The sequence below is a fragment of the Onthophagus taurus genome, chromosome 6 (genome assembly GCF_036711975.1).
Source record: "Onthophagus taurus isolate NC chromosome 6, IU_Otau_3.0, whole genome shotgun sequence".
NCBI lineage: Eukaryota > Metazoa > Arthropoda > Insecta > Coleoptera > Scarabaeidae > Onthophagus > Onthophagus taurus.
Window position 1 is genome coordinate 31,800,289 of NC_091971.1, and position 21,274 is coordinate 31,821,562.

Below are 21,274 nucleotides of genomic sequence, written 5' to 3' on the forward strand. Positions count from 1 at the left end.
TTTTATTGTGTTCACTGTAAGGAAGATTATATTCCGGTGGGGGAACCCATGTCTTTTTTAAATAATTATAAATTTGTACCTCACTTAAATTATTATTTCCGACAGCAAAACCAATATCATTAACGCCAAGGTGAGTAAAATTTCCATTAGGTTGAGGAGGTTCAGGTTCAAAAATTGTTTTTTGAGATGAATTTGGATCGTCTAAATTTGAATTAGTGGTGCTGGTACTGCTGGTGCCGGTGCTGGTGCTAGTGCTGGGGATGGTGCTCGTGCTCGCACTCATACTCGTAACTGGTGAGCATGCGACACGTTTAAAAAAAGATGTAATAGTGGTGTTTTTTCTCTTCATGTTTATTGTTATTGTTACGCCAAGTTAACCCTGTTAATAATTAAGTAAAGTATTAAGCTTACGCTCAAACTTATATAGGTATTATAACGTAAACATACACAACGGCCACGTAAACACTAAGCTTTGTTCTAACCACGACTGTACCGTGGTTCACACATGCGCGTTATGAATGCTGAATCTCGATCTCTATTGGTTGATAAGCCATAACTCTATTAGAGTCTACTACGGGCGGTGGCAACGGCTACAGCACGGTGCAGTCACGAATATAGCCGAACACCAAGCGCGAAATTTGAATTGATGCATCTCTGTGCGATTTCATTTTACTAAAGTGATCGGTGAAGCTGAAAACGAACAGTTTATGTCGTTTTGTGATGTTCTAGAGGGGGGCGGCCATGGCCCGCCTGGTCTCTGAGGATGCCCTTAAGGTGAAACTAGTCGGACAAAAATATAACAAAATAAAGAAGTGAAAGTACAAAAAAGAATTTTATTTAAACCTTACTATGAATAATATTAGTTTTAATTTTAGTAGTACTTCGTTATTTCCTTTCCTCGTAAACAATAAAATAAAGATAATAAATTTTAAATTTAATAGCGCCATCTTTCATAAGACACCTGTAGCTATTAGATATTATAAAAATAATATCAATTACTTATACGATATTTAAATGGAAAATAGGATTTTTCCTAATAAATAAAAGCTGTCACTATTAATATAATCAATAAAATCGATAAACATAAATAAATTCTTTTCTAATATTTTAAAATTAATTTAAAATTATTACAGCATGCCATCTGTTATTGAAAAGCTACAACTAAACCAGAATGAATGTAGTAACCAATCCGTTGTTCCTGTTCGTTATTTCATTACCCGTTGAAGTTGACGCATAGTTGACGGGTGACGCGGGTGACCAAGAGCATATCGTTTTGCTTTTCCTTAAAGAAGTCGTTTGGTGAAAGCTTTTATGTTAATCAGTTTTATAATATCAAAACAACAGAAATGGTTAAGTTCCGTGGAAATCAAGAAAAGGATGAAATGATGTAAATGGAATTTTGATTGCTAAAAATGTACATAAGTATAAATCTTTTTTGTTAGTAGTATTAAACTAAAGTTAAATTTCAATAATATTTATGTAGATTTGATGATTTTTTTCTTTGTAAGATATATACTAATTTGTTATTAAAAAAATTTGTTTTCATTGAGAAAAATAAGAAAATTCTGAAGCTCAAGATCAAGGTATCATCGCAGCAAAGGACTAATGAGGAAGAAGTAACAATGGTAATACAAAGGATTATAATTCTTTAAAAATAATCATTTTTATTCTTATAATTTTAATTATTTTGATGAACAACTTTTATCACTTATCCTTGTAATAAGGAAATACCTTATATGAAGTTATATACAGATTCTTTTAATTTCATACAAGCCAAGTTGTTTTGTTATTTAAATATTATTATCAAGTTTTCCTTTTTTTATATGACACCTCCGTTACTATGAACAACGATAAATAAAATAATCAAGTCAAGAATTTATAATTGATGTTCTTCATTTTTGATCATCAAAAAGATCCACTAAAAGAAAAATTGATATCTAATAATAAAATGATGTAATTATCACATCACTAACATTTTTAACCTTAATCATAGACCATTGATTAATGTTTTGTTAAAGGGCATAAGAAACGGTACTGTTAGACATCAATATCTTTGGAACTTATTATTTTTGGATGAGTCTGTATCAAGTAATGATAAACTGATTGATCCATAATTTATTAATTGGAAGGAAGTATCAGCATTTTTTGCGTGATTTTCTAATATTGTAAGTTTTACCTTTATAACAAAGCAAACTTTCTTTAGGTTCATTTTTATAATATTGTATAGTTAAACATGACAATTTTATAATTTAGGTATAATTCAAAATAATACAGAAAATTGGTTAAAAAGAAGGTAGAACAACTAACAATATTGATGTTTGAAGATTTAACAATGTTTGAGAAGAGTTTCACAACAACATTTGTAACGAACATTGTTGATGTCATTTGTGTGAGGAGTTTTAAATTATTGACGATTTTTTTAGGAATTCTTTTTGTTATGCATAGAGCTTCAGTTCTTTCAATTTGAACTTATTATCACTTTCATTCTTATTTACTTGTGTGTTATTATATTTGAGTTAAGATTGTTTGCTTTGAATGAGACTTTATTCTTTATTAGTCTTGATTAAACTGCTATACAAAATTCATTCTCACGCTTTTAATACGTCCAGAATCTTCATCGCTCTTATTTTAACTACCTGAGCCTTATTGTTGTCAGCCTTTAGTTCTCAAATTTCACTCACTCTATAACTTGCATTTTTTATATGTCGTCTGGGATTAGATACACAAATGTTTTGTAAGAAAGAGATGGGTTCTTTTTGAGTTTACCCATTTCTTTTGATATCAAACATTTGTGTATGTGCAAACGTTTTTTGTTGGTCTTCATTGAACATAAATTTTTTATACAATTTATTTTTAATGAAGAACCTCTATTGAATTATTACTACTTTCGTTCTGATTTAGTTGCATTTTTACATATGTGGTTCAGACAGGTTCCTTTTGTGTCTACTCATTTTATTGGTTATCAAATATTTGTGTATTTGAAAACACTTTTTGTTGGCTCCTTTTTGTAGGTCTTCAATGGACATAATCTTTTGGATAATTTATTATCAAGGAGCCTTCATGTTTTTCGATTGTTCTTACTGGCCTCATTAGTTGTTCGCTAATTTACTATTCAATGCGTTTCTGCAGCGAATATTAAGTAATGTCGAGTTTTATTTAAAATTATGGAGTATGTTTCAAACAGCCGGTGTTAAGTATTTGTGTTGTTCTACTGCTTCCATTTTTTTATATGTCGTCTGTAATTAGATACACAAATGTTTTGTGAGAAAGAGATGGGTTCTTTTTGAGTTTACCCATTTCTTTGGATATCAAACATTTGTTTATGTGCACACATTTTTTGTTGGTCTTCATTGAACATAAATTTTTTATACAATAATTTATTTTCAATGAGCCTTTATTGAATTGTTACTACTTTCATTCTGATTTAGTTGCATTTTTACATATGTGGTTCAGACAGGTTACTTTTGTGTACATATCGCTGATCTAAAAGAACAATGACACCACTGCTAAAACTTTAAATTTACAGGAGACCAAAAAGAAGAAAAAAAAACATTTGAAATAGTATTATTTCAAATGTATTTATGTTAGTATTAAATGAAAATAAATTTACTGAAAATAATGACAAAGGTATATGTTTGGGTGTCTTCAAAAACACTAAATAAAAACTTCTGGACTGTATACAAACTGGAAACTTTATTGAGTAAAGAAATCAATACGTAATTAATTTAATCTTAAAACACAACTGTCTTCGCCAGTGGCCGAATTGCTACTCTCTTCCAACGGTTCTTTCCACCCAAGTCGACCCTACGCGTCCCGCCGTCGCCCTAAAGTCGACGCCAATGTCCATGTGGGCGATGAGATCATCACAACACAAAACTTTAACGTACAGTAGATGTATAGCACATATCCTTTACTTTTATACAGGGTGATGCACATAAGAACCGACACAGAGCAGGGTCATGTAGAGGACAATAAATTAAGAAGATTTAACGCAACTTATCTCTATACTAAGTTGTACCCCTGAGTTGGAAGTTGAAATGACCCCAAAAAGGCATTAATAATAAAAAAAGAGTGTGCAAATGTGAAGTACTTACCGAAAAATCACTTTAAAGTTTCAATGTGACCGGGATGAAATTCTCCATATTTCTCTAAATATAATAAACTAGGATTTATGTAAAAGTAAAAAACTTTTTTGAGAAATATTAAAATGTTTTAATTCTATTTAAGTAGACATGTTTCGAAAACTAATGTTTCATCTTCAGTACCTAAATTTATGAAAAAGAAGAAACAAATTAAACAAAGGTTAACCGGAACGTATTAATAACGGTAAAATGAAAAACGGAATTTGAAAAGGTGAACTTACATAGAAAAATTATACAATATAATGGAATTAGTTAATAGGTGGGGTTCAGGAGTAGATCTAATTTCTTATAACTAAATTTACAATTAAATTTAAATTAGATTAACAAAATCACAGATTAAAAACTTAAACAAAAAAGGATAAAATCTTGGAAGGTATCGTAAGATAAGGGTGTGGCGTAAAAAACGTTATTATAATATAGCACGTACGGAATACAAAAAGAAAAATAAAAATTTTTGATTAATTAGTTAAGTTTGTGGTATAAGCGAGAATATTTGTTTTCTATTATTTCATTTAATAAATTGTCTGTGTTATTTTTAGATTGTTTGTATATTTCGTATTCTTCCAGTAAGTCCAGCTTCAAAGATTTAGGTTGGTTATGAATAAGTTCCATATTATTAAGACTTATTTTATGTTTAGTTTCTGTAATATGTTTGAATATAGCGGAATTTTTATCTTTATTATGTTCTTTAAAACGTGTTAATAAGTTTCTCCCTGTTTGACCTATATAAATTTTATTACATTCACTACAGGAAATTTTGTAAACTCCGTTAAGTAAGTGAAAGTGGAATTTATGTTTATTGTTAACGAGCATATTGGAGATTTTAGTGTTGTTTTTAGTGGCTATGTGTATGTTATGTGTTTTAGTTATGTGGTGTAGTTGATTGATTGTGGGGTTGTAATGTGAAATAGAAATATATTTAGGTGGGAGTTTATAATGAGGATAAATGAATGAGATAACTTTATTGTTATGAACTTTGTAAAAAATGTTTTGCATGTCTTTAATGTTATAACCGTTGTTTAAGCCTATTTTTATAATATTGTAAATTTCTGAATTGAAATTTTCGGTATTGAGGGGTGTGTTGATGGCTCTGTGGAATAAGAACCTAAACGCGGCTTCTTCATATTTGAAACTAGTGAAAGAATTTTTGGGGATAATTGTGTCTGTAGTAGTTGGTTTACGGAAAATGTTGAAATTAAGGGAAGAGTTAGACATGTTTTTGGAAATTGTTAAATCAAGAAAATTGATGCTATTGTTAACTTCTTTCTCAATTGTGAAATCAAGGTTGCTGATATTGTTTATTAAATTGAATAGGGCTATTAAATTAGCATCTGAACCATCATATAGAATGAGGATATCATCTACATATCTACAATAGAATTTAATATATTTAGTGGCAAAATGATTATTTAAAGAAAATAGTTGAGATTCTAGGTTGGACACATAAAAATCTGCAAGAAAGCCAGATAGGGGGGAACCCATGGGTAATCCATCAGCCATTTCGTAAAAATAGTCATTAAAAATGAAAAAATTTTGATTGGTTATGTTTTTAAGTATGTTGATCAAATTATTTATATCATTATTAGTAATGCTGATGGGAAGATTATTATTGTTTTCAATTTTTTTGGAATTGAGAAAATTTTTTATGATTTTTAATGTTTCTTTGATTGGGACATTGGTATATAGATTTTTTATATCTAGGGAGATGAGTTTTGTATTTTTGTTTATTCTTATTTTATCAAGTTTTGAAATTAGTTCTGAAGAATTCTTTATAGAATATGTGGATTTGAAATTGAAAGATTTAGTTAGAATACTATGTAGGGCTTTAGATATAAGGTGACAAGGAGAGTTGATATCGCTGACTATGGGTCTGATGGGTTCACCTGTTTTGTGTAGTTTTATTAGACTGTGTAAAGTGGAATGTAGAGGATTCATGGGTATGTATTTTTTATTTGAAGGAAAAAATTTGTTTAGGGTATTTGATGATTTTTTCAAAATATCCTTAAGTTTATTGGTAAAAGAAGGAAGAGGGTCTTTGTGGAGTAAGGTAATGTTATTGTCGTTAAAGAAAGATAAGGTTTTTGAAATATATTCTGATTTATTAATTAAAACTAGGCCTGCATTTTTATCTGCTGGTGTACATATTATATCGTGTTTGAGAAGGTTGTTTTTCAAAGAGATAATGGTATTTTGATATTTAGAATTGGAACTGTTATATGTGGAAAAATTCTTTCTTTTGGATTTAAATTTATGTAAATTGTGTAGGAGATCGGCTTTAAGTTTAGGGAAAATGGGATTAAAAAGTAATTGGCTTTCAATATCGATGGCTAAAGAAGTGGAATTGAAATTGTGAGTGTTAATGGAAAATTTGTGTCCTAAATTAAATAGTTCTATTTCTGAAGGTGATAGTGAATAGTCAGAGAGGTTAGTGTATTTAGGTGCGAATGTAAAATGTGATTGTTTATTATCATAGGTGATATTATAATTGTTATTATTAATTTCTAGTCGTTTGATATTAAAGTTATTGTTAGAATCCTTTGAGTTAGACTTACTGGATAGAGCGTTGTTCTTTAATAAGCTTAATTTTTTATTTTTATTTTTAATGTCAGCTTGGGATTTATGATATCAATGTGACGTTATATTTTATGAGGTTACAACCAACGATTATCATTCATTTTCGTATTAAATCCTAATCTCAAATTGTTTAATTTATACCCACGCACAAAATAAAAAGTTATTTTCACTAAACTTGTTGAGATTACAACATATTTTCGGATGAAAACCTTGTTTCTTAGGCTATCGATGCATAACGATAATTACCTGTCGTTAGATAGAATCGATAGACCTTGCTTCTACCAAATGTGTATTAATAGACTTTTCATTTTTTGGCTGCTTATCATGATTTATCAGATGTGTAATATTTCAAATATCCTTTCCGTTAACTTCGCCTTTTGACAGAGTATTTTATATTATTTAATATTTATAGTATAATTTTGTAATAGTTGTCGATTTTCTCTTTAGCTTTCGGCTGATAAAGAAGTTTTAACTTTGAAACCGGTACCGATTTATATTAAAATTATTTACAAGTTCAAAGTTCATTTCTTTCGTTTTATTTACTTATTCAATATTTACTTACAACATGGATAACATGTGGTGAGGCCGCCTTTGAACGGTCTCGACCTTTGGTAATACCGCTGCCACCAGAAACAGTATTTCGCGCTTTCTAATTCTTAGTCTGAAGGACCCCTAATTGATCCTAGCGAATCAATCAAAACTAAATGACAAGCGCGCGGTCACTATTTCAGAACCGTGGGTTCTTGCACTAAGGCTCTGTCAGGAAAAGGGGAAAATCAAAAGACAAGTGTTCTAACCACACACCTAAACTATATTAACAAAATAACAAGTAAAAATAGACAATGAACAAAAAATGAACCTTATAATCTACCTACGATTATCTATGACCCGACGTTACTTAAAAAGAGATATTTCCGAATCTAACCTCGACAGCTAATACTCGTTGACAGATAGGTGATAACGAAAACTGGCAAACAGAATTACTCAGGACTTGTATTCCGATTTGGTGGTACGCCGATGGATCGCAACCCTGGATCCTTTTTGGTGGCTTCTCGGAAGTTAACCGGGAAGGTTCCAACACCACTCTTGCACCAAATCCTCAGTGGAAACACAATTACCGACACGGATGCCCGAAGTACAAAGAATGTTCGCAAATGAAACTAAGTCACAATTCTCGATATACGACGACACTTAGAATTGGCGTTAAAGCGAATTCTAAGTTGCTATCTAACGGAGCGCTGACGACGTTTCGACTCAAAAACCTCTTGTGATTGTTATTATTATTCTTAATTCGTAATTCCCTTGAAAAAGGTCTTACAAGCCCTTAAGTAACCTCGGGTATGGGAGGGGTGCAAAAACCTTCTTGAGGCGTTCCTATCGCCTGGATGTTCCCGACACCTGGGCCAATCCAAAATACGGGGCGGATGTTTTACAATAATTTTCTGAGCCAATGAGGAAATTTGGGGAAGGGAACAATTTTTGACCACGGGGCCAGAAGATAACATCCGCCACTAGCTAATCCCAAAAATCATCACGTAAATCCCAAACTGTGGGAGCCATCAAACCTTTACGTTTTCTAACGTCTATTGTATTTTTAACGACTTTTTCGTTATCTACGTTTTCCCATAAATTTGCTTGTACATTAATCTTTCTCAAAATTTATTTTGACGTCTGGTCACCATCCCGGACGTCGGTCGTAAACGCGAGACGTGATTTTTGGTTTTTAGAAGAAAAAGGCTGCACGCCAGGAATATACAATTCGTATGGTTTATTCCCAAAACCATTAAATAATTTCCGAATTATTACAAACATTCAAAATTATATTAGGAGACTTTGTAAACTAAAAATCTTATTTCGATACAAAATTCTTAACCCTTCAGTAGTAGTCTCGTAAAAATAGTAACGTCAGAGATCGCGATAATAATAGTCAGCCACTTGCTGCTTCTCCCTGCAAATTTACATTGAATTTGCATCCTTTTAACATAATATAGGGATTCAATCTATTTTAATTAATAAATTACAAACAAATTTAGTTAATACGTATATTTAACAAACATAAGGCAACTATAATAAAACATCAGTTATAAAAGTAAGTATAACTATTTATAGGAACTCAATCTGTTTTTATAATTGATGACTATGGTTTATTCTGTTCTTAGCGTTACCCAGGTTGCACTACGAGGAAGTGAACAGAGACGCAAAAATAAAGTATAACTAGATAAACTTTATAATTTTTAATAGAAAAATTTAAGGTTCGTTATCGGATGGATACTCATCTGCGATTTCCTCCAGGTCCCATTGCTCAGCTGGCTTCATAGGGTCGTACATCATCGCGGCTATTCGATAAAATTCCGCTGCCTTATCAAGCTTTTTCGCTGTGCACGATTTGTGGAAAATATATCTGGCAAGATTCCCTGGGAGATGACTTTTAGTACGGCAAGATGTTGACATACTACTCTTAGCATGACGCCAGGTAGATTCGATGGCGTTGGTGTGCGTTCCAGTTTCTGGGTCCTTAAAATTAATCGAATGATTTACTTTAAGGTGTACATACCCGTGTCTTTCCAAGCAATCATATGCTTTCCAATAATCTGAAATAATGGTGGTACCGGGAAGTATCCACTTTTCAATTAATGGAATCAGGGTATCTGCGTTTCTATCTTCCACAATCTCTATGAATACACGACCTGTCCCGCGTTCATATCCGCCAAACACCCACTGGCCATCAACACGGTATCCTCGATGTCTCGTCTCGACAATAGAGCCAGGACCACCTAACCTTTCTGGGTGCAACAGATACTTATCCAGGACCACCTGTCTACAGAACGACGCCCAATCTACAGCTGTCTGGAAGGACATTTCGGTTAACTTCGCAATAAGGTTAAGATTTGCCTTTTCCATCCAAAGAAACGCGAACCCTAAAATTGCTATATTTGTAACTTAGAATATGCCAAAATGGTGCCTTTTCGAAACAATACAACCTTACCGCGCTTCTTGCTTTTATGTTTCCGAATGGATACATGCCCATGTTAGACCCTCACCTACCTATCAATTGCATTACTGCAATGTTGTAATACGAGGGGGGTCTCACATTGAAGATACTTATACTCATCTTCCTTGGGGATGAATCCCTATTCTCTCAGGCGATTAACTAATTCATCTCCTTTCAAAGAACAGAGATTATTATTCAAATTAACCTTATCAATAAAAAAAAAATGAAAATTAATATCTAAAATTATGGAAAATAAAACCAACTTACTTACCGCAGCCATGTGTTGTTCAGCCATTGTTGTTCAGTACGTATACAGTTGAAGTAGAATTTTGTGAATTATTTCGCAAGAAATATGATAAGTTCACAACAAAAAAATGTACAGGAAATTGATAAAGTTCGCAAGAAATTCAAGGTCATGTGACACCAGTTCAGAAAAATGTCAGTCAAATACACAGCTTTCAACAAAACGACGGACGTATACGTAAAAGCGCTGTTAAATCCACTGTTCCTGCTCTGAAAACTTCACCCCTTATATACGATTTTCTCAAAACAAATGAAAATCGATTCATTCTGATTGGTTGGATTTTTCGGTGGATCATCCGTTTTATAATATTCCTATTGTTTTGAGGTTATAAAATTAATTTTATTAAATTCTACCTTAATCTTTTGAATTTCTCCAAAATAAGGTTTATTATTCTTCTCTTTCAGATTTAACCAAAGGATTTGACGAATATTTCACCCCTACGTTATGAACTTTTGATGTTAAAACTTTGTAACTGCGAATGGGATTTTCATCAACAATGTGTGTTATTAAGTTCCGAAATAACGTTAAACTAATTAATAAGTATCCTAATTATAATATTTAAGTGGTTTGAAGTCTTTCAATAACAAATTTAAAAAATTAAATTAATATTATGTCAAATTTAAAAAGTGAGGTTAGAATCTCAATTCTAAACTTGTTTAATCCTCATGCTCTCCATTTAAATGCGATAACGGATTATAAATATTTCAAATAAATTTTTCGAATCTATTTTCATATTTATTGTTTCAATTTTTTTAGGTCTTGCTGCCCCCGGCACCATTTTGGGCAACTTCTTCCACCCCCAGTAGGTCATGTAAAATTTTCTATGCAATGGGAAATTTTGTTTTCTGGTAATAGTACATGTAGCTCGACATTACTTATGTCATTTACAGTTTTACCTTTTTTTTAGGACATTGTCCATGGTCCTTAGCCTGAAAAAGTTGTCTTGGTTTTTTTTACTATTGCTGAATTTTCTTTTTCAATAGGTATTGCTGTTGCTTGGCTGATTTTTAGTTTAGGTATTGAGGTACAAGTCGGCTGTTTCCTTGATATTCCAAAAACAAAATTGGTCATATCGATTACTTCAAACGCCCACCGTTCGAAGGCTTACACCTTGCTGACTTAATAACATCAATCAAATCTTCAAGTACATAGGCCTTCATTGTTCTTTTACTCTTTTCTATTAGAGCGAAGTCTCTATTACAAGACATGAAGCTGTGGCCGCTTACCAGAAATCTTTGTTCAATTGAGTCAAACAAGCAACCGAAAATATTAATGTGAACAAAATAAATTTATTTTTATTTTGACCGCCACAGTTGTCGCACGAGATAAAATAAAAATATACACGGTAAATGAATCCTTGTTTGCGACGTTCTTCTAAATTCATTTTTCTGCAGCCGTGTGGCACGAAACGATATATTCCGGTAGGATGTAAACAAAATGAACGCTCAACAGAACAATGCGTACTACGACACTGGACTCCTTTGATGTGGAAATGACGGAGCACTTGCAGAAAGCGTCACCTATCTGCCTGATTGTTGATGGAATTTAAAGTCCTGGCATTTTGCCTACTCCTCTGTTGCATAAAGCGACGAAATCGTAAACCGTGTCGTAAGCGTCAGTAATCACTGAAGGACGCCCACTTCGTTCCTCAGTATGCACGTTCGTTTGGCCTTCTTTAAAAAGTCTCACTCACTTTCGTACCTTCCCATCACTCAACGTTTTCTCCATACACGTCATACGGTCGAATGATGTTGAAATTGTGTCAAATGTCAACCGCAGTGATGCAGTGGCGGAATTTTAAAACGGTCCTTACTTAAAAAACACGCCTCAAAGCACGAAGACATACAAAAAAGTGCCTCCCTTCTCCCAATTCGGGTACCCGGGTTGGGTTGGTGGCCCACCTGCTCACATTTTTGCTTGCAACTTTTTGAAAAATTTTCTTTTTTCGATCTGAGTCTCTGTATCTTCCTTCTTATATTCTTCAGATTGCCTTCTAACCGCTCGTAGTACACCGATCTTACCTTTTTCGTGTTATCTCCTCAGTTATAGTTTCTGATTTTACAGGAATAAGTTCGTATAAATTATCACTCATTTATTAAAATTATTTCAATTTAAAATTAAAAAAAAATTATTAAATATTTTATTAAATAAAGTATTTAATTAAAATTAATTTAACAACTGGGATTGTCCTGGGTGGATCATTTGCAAATACATTCGTCTTTAGGTATCCCCAAAAAAAGAAGTCGCAGGCGGTTAAGTCGGGACACCGAGGGGGTTAACTGATATCTATCCCCGTTTCGAGAAACGATACGCCCTGGGAATAAAGCATTCATTGCAATTCTTGCAGTGTGACTTGTTGTTGCCCCGTCTTGTTGAAAAAGTGTGTTAATTCACTGGAAAGCCTTCAAGTTGTGGTGTGGGAAAATTCTGAATCATTGCGACGTTTTCAGCCTCATTCTCAAAAGAACACCATACTGCTGTCATTTTCTGAACATGAAAAGGTGTTTCATGAAGCAAACGAGGGTTTCCTCCGCCCAGTATCTCAAGTTTTGTTTATTAACAAAACCAGAGAGGGTGAAAGTGTGCCTCATCACTCATCCATAAATTGTTAATTTGGTGGTTGTCATTTTCTTCCAATCTGGCAAGCATAATCTCACAAAAACGTATACGCTGTGGATAATCACCCGGATTAAGTGATTGAACAACCTGTATTTTGTAAGGGTGATATCCAAGATTCTTATGGAGAATCCTTCTTATCGATCTGTAACTTATTTATTCCAAGACGTGTGGCGTGATGGATGGCCGATCGGCATGGACTTCTTAACATTGCTTGTCGAACACGTTCGATATTTTCAGGGGTTCGAACTTTTTTTTTAACGAGGTTGGGGAAAATCTGCTAACAGACATCTGACCTGGGATCTTGAGCGGTCAGATAGTGTGGGGTTAGGGCACGAAAGCCCCGACCCACTAAAAACCCCTTTCCTCGTCTTCTCCGGGAACACTCTCACGAGCTTTCTTCGGGGTATTGTAAATTCATTCTCTCTCCCATCGTACCTTCTCCTCCCTTTCCTTTGTTACAACCACCTCCCTTACAAACTCTTCCACAATCTTCCATTTTTCTTCACTTTTTAGCATAACTTTCGTACAGTTTTCCGGCGTTAGCTTAATTTTCAATTTTTTCCACATTTCCTCGCGTATTTCATTCCATCTTTTACAAGCAAAAAATGTATGCTCCACATCATCTATTTTATCTTCACAATAATCACACATTTCTTCCTCTCTTCTTTTATGTTTGTGTAAGTAGGCTTTAAAGCAACCATGACCACTCAAGAATTGGCACATAGAATAATTTATTTCTCCCCATTTCCGAGTAACCCATGTTTTAACATTTGGAATTATTCTTTTCGTCCATTGCGCTTTACCAGTGTTCGTGGTCCATCGATTGTTCCATTCCTGCATTATTTCCTCCTCCATAATGTCACGATCCTCTTTTGTTGTCCATCTAGACATTCGCCTTCTTGCCATCAACTCAATTGGAAATGAGTTTGCAATGACCAATAACGCTTCCGTAGAGACAGTTCTGTAAGAACTGACAATTCTTATCAGAATCTGTCTCTGTAATCTCGTCATCTTTTCTTTTTGTTTTTTAATCTCAAACATCCCACTCCAAGCTTTGCAGGCATACAACATCTGCGAAAAAACTACCGAGCCTATCAATTTCCTTTTCGCCATACTTGGTCCATATGTCGAACCCATCATCCTGTGCAATGCATTTATAGTTTTCTGCGCCTTTGTATACATATTCAACATGAGGGCCCCATCTCAGGTTTCTACCAATCATTACACCCAAGTATTTGAGTGAATTACTAGAATTTACAATATGTCCTGCCACATTAATCTCAATTTCTCCTCTACTTTTCATCAATACGCATTCAGTTTTCTCCGGTGCCAGCTTTAAACACAAACTCTAATTTATCAATAATTACTTTAATAACACGATGTGCTATATTAGTAATATACTCCTTACTCCAACCAGAAATTACAATGGCCAAATCATCTGCATATGCCACTAACTTAACATCTTTAATTTGCATAGCATCTAAAATTTGATCAAAAAAATATTCCAAAGTAGTGGACCCAAAACAGAGCCCTGAGGGACACCTCTAGTCATCGGGAAACTGGCATTATTACAAATCACATATCTTTCTCCTAGGTCTTTAATACAGTTAATTAATTGAACAGATATTTCTTTTTCTTCCATGCATCTAATTATCTGTTCCCATGGAGCAGAACCAAACGCATTGTTCACATCTAATGTTATTAAACAGCATAATTTCCTTTTACCTCTCCTAAATTTATCTGTATTTCGCGCTGCATTTAAAACTTCAATCGCATGCACCGTTGATTTTCCTTTTGTAAAGCCATACTGATTATCTGATATTCCTTGTTTTTCTATCAGTTCTTCTACTATCCTTTCTTTCAAAATGACTTCGTATAATTTTCCAAAACAATGTAATAAACAAAGGGGTCTGTAGGCTGTTTTTCCTTGTATTTTTGGTTTTTCAATTAACACCAACTTTTCTGTTTTCCAAATATCAGGAAAAATTCCCTGTTCCAACAAAACATTATACATTTCAGTTACTTCCTTTGGAATTACACATATGGTATCTTTCACTATTTCTGGTATAATTTGATCCGGACCAGGAGCCTTTTTATTTTTAAGATGTTTAACCAGTTGTATTAATTCCTCTTCCGTAATCATTCTAATACTCTCATTACACCTATTTCTGCTCCATACAACCCTATTTACCACTGGGAAAAGTTCTTTTATTACATCTTGTAATTCATCTCCATTAAGTGTAACTCTCGGTGTGTTTTTCGTTTTTTTAAAAACTATTTTATAGGCATCTCCCCATACATCATCCTCTAGCTCATTACACAGTTTCCTCCAGGGGGTTCGAACTGTTTTGTCACTACCAACCCTTTTTTTAGACATCGATCCTGTTTGTTCGAGGTTGATGATTACCCATTTTTTATCGCTATATCTGACTGAACAGGTTGGTTGCGCGGTATGCTTATGTTAAAATGCCGTCGAAAGTCACGACGCGTTATAGTACTAAACTCTCACCATTTTGAAAATAGGATATATATTTAACTATCCTATTGTAAAACTCCTCACGATTGTAAACTGAATGGCAAATCATGCAGGTCTTGGTAAGTCGGCTACTTTCTTCCCCAACACTTCGCGGCGCGCTGCAAACCTTACCTCAAATCTTTTCATTGCCGGGACCCTGTATAAACCAAAGTTTTTTATTGTTTTAATAAAATTTTTAATAGAGGATGGTCTTGATCGTCTTCCATTCAAATAATGATACTCCATGGTCCCCCCATTATGGTAAGCGCATGTTTCTAAAATTCGTGGTGTTCTGAAGAACTGCAAACGCCTTTTCGTAAAGGTTTTGAATTAAATTGGCTATAACCGTTTAAACTGACGAATAAACAATCAAAGAAGGAACAACATTCTCCATCCTAAAATGTACACAAAACAGAAATTGAAGTAAGTAAATATGTTAAAGCTTAAATGATACGCTTACCTGATTTTGATATAAAGAAACTTTCATCATTCATTTGCTAACTTTCATTTTGTTAACACGGTAATGACTTCATCCGATGCTGGAATGAGATTTTAGTAACATTTTATGAAACCAGGTCAAGTTGGTGACATTGGGTCATTTTCTGAAATTTCTTTAATCTTCTTCTTTTCGCACCACGTCTTAAATTTAGCGTACTGTTGTTCATACCGTTCGTGGGACTTCTATGGAAGTAGTGTTTTAATGGAACTGAAGTAGCAATTTCACTTATTTCGGGACGTGTAGATGAAACATTTTTTTTTCTAATTGTCAATTCAAATTTCTATTTTCAACTGTTACGGTGTTACCAACTGCTACATACCTATTTATCTACATTGTCAAACTGTATTTTATTTTTCACCTTTAACACTTGGTCTAATCTGTAATTTAAAAGGTGTTGTTTTCTTCCCAAGCGACCTAGTATTTGTGAATGAATTTTAGTTTCTTGTCTTGTCTATCCTTATTTTTTTCTGGAAATCCTGATCCTGACTCGCAGCTAGGAACACCTTGACTTATGTGAGACATGTTTTTGCCAGCTTTAAATTAGTGATAAATATCATTATAAATAATAAAAATTGTAAAAGATATAATACTTACCTACTTAATGATCTGTAGTGTAGGTAACTGCAGTAATTTTATAATTGTACAAAGTTCTTAACACCTCAAACAGCAAATACCGCACACTAAAAAAAGTGATTCGTGTTATAAATAGTTTTATTTAAAAATATCTTTAACGCATAATAACAATATCAAAATTAGGACTTTAACGCATAATAACAATATAAAAATTAGGTAAGATTTCTCAGGATAAATATCGAGTGTACTTAAAACCGAAATTTATTATAGCATTTATAGCAATGACAAACCTTTTAGTTGGTTTAGTTGGTAATCGGTTTACCGATTATTCGTTTTCCCGGTTGCACTTTGCTGCCTTCTTCTACTTCTTGATTTGGATTTTCAACTTTCAGTCTGTGTTATCCAGATGTATATAAGTGATTAAATCATCTATGTATGTAAGTTAATGTCACGGCACAAACAAATAGGTACGAGATTCAGGAGTGTAAGATAAAAGATCGAAACCATTTTTCACACGTGTTCGGACTCTCCCGCTTCCAATTAACGGTGGTTCTCAATTTATTGCCGAAGTGAAGGCATCCTCCTCTTTGATAATCGAAGACGACTCCGTGTTGAGCAAACCAAGGACCTTCCAGTATTATTGGGGGTGGCTCAAACGTGGGGCGACCAAGAAGTCCTCGGTAGAGTCTAGATTTTGGATCTTTATTTGTCGTCGAGCATCTCCCATTATTTGAACTTGGGCCTGAGAGTCAGCTTGCGAGGCTACATGCGCGCGGCGTTCATAGCTTCCGGCTATTCTGGTGACCATGAAGTTGTGGGTTGAGTCGGAATCCACGAGGGCCAGGGTATGTTTTGAATGCGTGTGGATTGACGCGGTAGAGATTAGGGCCGCCTTGGTTAATCCTCGTTGCTCCCAGCGGCCCCGATGGCGTTTCCCGGATGTTTCTTGTTTGTGGGACAATCTTTGTGTCGGTGGTTGCCTTGGCAGTTTCTACACAAGTATCATGGCGTTCAATGATACATACACATTCAACCCACTTGCTACCGTATGGCTTGTTACCTGAGCCGCCTATTTAACTTTCATCTTCTGAAAATTAGTAGGGTGTATATGTGTTTGCGTAAGCTTAGGTGCCAATGATGTTTTCAGTAGATGGGGAGTATCAAATAGACAAGGGATATCTATTTGATTTAATGAAATCCACGGCCTCTCAGCTGTAATGCCTAACAGTTTATGCAACTGCACAAAATTGCTCCCCATATCCGTTACAATAAAACGAACTCGTAAGCCTATCTTTCTCAAATTGTTTACGCATATTTCAATTTGCTCATATATAAAATGTGCGGTTGATGATGTAATAAAGAAATACCCTAAAGAAGCTTCCAATTATCATATAGTCTCTTATCATGAAAACGTTGGCGTTGTTCCATTTTGTCATTTCTCAAGTCTACTAATCCAACCATTTTATATCTACCAATATGGTAACAATTCTATTCTAAATAATCAAGTTTCTTTAGAATTAACTTTACCTTTTCCCGCCACGTGGTCGCATCGGTTTTTTTGCATTCGACTATTGGATATTCGTCGTTATCGCTGTACCACACACGTTTACTTTTAGTTATAGCGCTCATCCTCTTATCGTATCTGTGATTTCACTACAACTAATTCCCCGGAAAACAAGGTTGATGACAACTTTGCGAAGTTCTGCGCATATGCGTATATCAACCCTCTGGTCAAACTCGACTTTTACCTGCGGTTGGGATAACTTCCTAGAAACCTTGCAAAATCTGTTTTCTCATTGTTTCAAGATTTCTCGAGCTTCTGGTGGTTCCCCACAGATAAAAATCAAGAGAGGTAAGATCGGGTGATCTCGCAGGCCCTTGTACTAATCCATCATTATAAATCACTCACTCTTTCGTTAAAGTTTTAAGTTTTAATTTGTTAAAATTTATTTGTATTTCACATAATTTTTTAAAATGGTCCAATTTATTACATAACAAACATTTGTTACCAACCGCTATAGGCATTCATTTATATTGTATGTAGTATAACCACATCGAGAACAATCTTGAATTACCATGTTATTTGTTTTCGTTGTGTTATAATTCTTCAGTTCTTCTTTTTTGTTTATCGTTTAGTTCGTGAATCATCTGTTTTATCTACGCGGCCAAAATTATTTTATGTTCGATATTGGTTCTGAACGATATTAGTAAATGAAACAAAGGTTTTAATATTAAATCGAGACGTCTTTATACAAAACAAAAAGAAAACATCAAAAAATCTATAATTTTTCAGACAAATGTTCATCTTCGCTTTCTGAAGAATGACCAGGTTCATACGGATTCGCAGGCGTAAGTAGAGAAATTGTTTCTGACAAGAAATAATTAAGTTTTTTACTTTTTATGCCAATAACAATTGGTCAAAAAAATGATGTAGAACAAGTCCGAATAACTCGACTAGAAGATCTCCAAAATGAAACACTGAGATTCTCCAACAAAACTTCTATCACCACGCGGTTAGCTTTATTATAAATTCGCAACTATACGACACCAATGCTCGATAATAAAAGAGGAAGAGGAAGCGTGGTACGGAAGAATGTATCCGCATCCCCACCCCTAAAATTAATAGATCTTAAAAAGAGATCGACAAATCTACTAATAAAATTAATGTACCCATCATCACACCTGATCAACGACCTTCACAACACTAGGAAAGGTCCGAAATAAAAGAAAACAAAAAATCAAACGATGAAAATGAACGTTACACGGTATGACCTGAAATGCTTATTACGCGCTTCCGCGGCCTCTTCAGAGAGCTGTGCCCAATGGGTAACAATGCATTTTTTATTATAACTACACCATGGATAAAGATTTTGTGCATTGTTGGTGTCATAGGGTGCCAAGGGATAGATCCACATAAAATCAGATTCTTTTGGTTTTCCAGCATTATTTGGTGTGATAAATATTCCTTGCTTTCGTTGTGCTTGTTCTTGTTTCTTGAAAGTGATGGTTAATTTCTCTATCAATAATAATATTATGTAGCAAACAGATACACTTAATAATATCATCAGCTACATCATGTTTGTACCGCTGTTCCTAAAATTCTCCATTGCGTATACAGTATTCCAAAAGCATATTCAACAGTTCTTCGTGCTCTTGATAATCAAGCATTAAAGTATTATTTATCTGCATCAGTCTATTGTCTTCTATAAGGTTTTTATAGATTAGGAAGAAGTGGATAGGCTTCATCACCATGATAACATGGGGTACTGTGATGTATATTCCATGAATTTTGCAGGTTGCTGCCTTTTGCTATTTATAAGGGGCGTGTATTGAATGTGCGCTTTTTATTTGTAAATTCAACATGATAATACTTTAGAGCATTTGAAGTTAAAAGTATTTCTTCTTCAGATCACTCATTTAAAAAAAATAATTATTAATGCAATGTAATAAATCTACAAAGCAGAAATCGTCGCTATTATCAAAGCTCCACTATAAGCTGCATATCATAGAAATTAATTTTGTGCAGCTTCAACGTAAACGTACCCTAATACTGTTAAAATTAATACTAGACTGAACATTATCTATGTCCAGTGCATAATTTTATATTACGGAAAGAGTCCGCTGGTTATTTGTTTCAATTTTCCTTTGTTTTCGAGTTATAAATTGTATATCTCCGTAATATTCTTTGGATTATTTTGTCTTCTTCCGAAGTTCTTATTTGCCTATACATTTTCTCTTATAGAATATTTAATAGTTCTTGACGTATCATCTAACACTATGGCAGTTAAAATCGACAAAAGACACAACACCACAAGCCTGTTGGATAGGTTCGGGCTCCGATTCACTCAGTGTAGACGACGGGGTGTTACGATGTTAATAAAAGGGCGCCACGAACTTAAACCGATACCATTCATCAGTCCAAATAATTTTTCTTGGGAACGATGGGTCTTGTAAATATTGTTGTTCGAATCACATACAAAATTGTAAACGTCTGCGTCTTTGAGAATCCCCTTCTACAAGTTGTAAACGTTTTCTCGTATTAAATATGGTTTAAATTTAGTCTTTTTCAAAATAGTGAGAGGACGGCCGGCGTCTGGAAATTCCCGAATCGGCTCCCGAACGGCTCCGATTACATCAATTGCGGCATTTCAGCACCTTGAATGTTATACTTTTTTGGTATTGATTTTTTAAAACATCCGTAATTGATTAGAAATCTTGTAGATGCTAAAAATTGATTTATGTAGTTGTCTCCGTTCTTGGTAGCGATTCGAGAAGCTCATCTCCAGATCGTCGAAGGCCGTCCACCACACGGAGGGCATCTCCTCAAAGGTGGCGGGCGGCTTGCTTCGTCTGCTCCGTCAGGGGCGTGCTGGCGTCGGCGAAATAAGCGCGCATTGCCTTGATAAATTCGGCGGGGTCTTCCTAGGCCTCGCCGGTGAAACAATGGGGTTCGGGTTTTGAAATGCAGACGTGGTCCCGCCAGTAGTTTTTCCAGGGCGCAGACCTGGGTACGCATAGTTGCACTTTCTTTGGTTTCTTCGTCGGTTTTCCCCATCTTGTCTGTTCGGGAATCCTCAATCGGATGGGTGGGCTCCTCTTCGCCTGAATAGTCTGCCAATTCCTCCCTGGTGAGATAGGGCCGTTTAGCGGCTGAACGGCTTCTCGTCGTAGGAACTTTCGGCATTCCAGAGCCCCACGTTGGGCGCCAACTGTTATATGATGGGGGTGGTGCGCAGTCGAAGAAAACCAGCCGTTGGTTTAACAATAAAATTTATTTACAATACCTTACAAGGCGTATTTACATCAGGGGTATTTATTTACAGTGGATCGGGCCTCGATCTTGATGCGGAGCGTCGATCTTGATGCGTAGCGTGGTTGGAGTTTTCTCTTGTTTAACGTACATGTCGCTGGTGTGGTCGGAACTGCCGGTGGTTGAATTTCGGCCGTCTTATACAGGTGATTCATTAGCTCTATGACAAACTTTGGCAGATGAAAGGTGATGCGATTCTAAGGAAAAAATGTTATATGAATATGGGTCCGATTCATTTTGGTTAAA

The 21,274-nt window shown here is 34.6% G+C and overlaps 1 long non-coding RNA gene across 3 annotated transcripts; it reads left to right on the forward strand.

Moving 5' to 3' along the window:
• Nucleotides 1–1,231: 1,231 nt before the first annotated feature.
• LOC139430024 (uncharacterized) lies at nucleotides 1,232–10,842 on the forward strand. 3 transcript variants are annotated; one of them, XR_011640592.1, is made up of 4 exons: nucleotides 1,232–1,414; nucleotides 1,551–1,953; nucleotides 2,019–2,165; nucleotides 2,254–2,585. It is a non-coding gene; the product is annotated as an uncharacterized lncRNA (long non-coding RNA). The 3 variants fall into 3 exon arrangements; XR_011640593.1 differs by lacking the exon at nucleotides 2,254–2,585 and adding an exon at nucleotides 10,417–10,842 and having other exon boundaries at nucleotides 1,551–2,165; XR_011640591.1 differs by having other exon boundaries at nucleotides 1,551–2,165.
• Nucleotides 10,843–21,274: the final 10,432 nt, after the last annotated feature.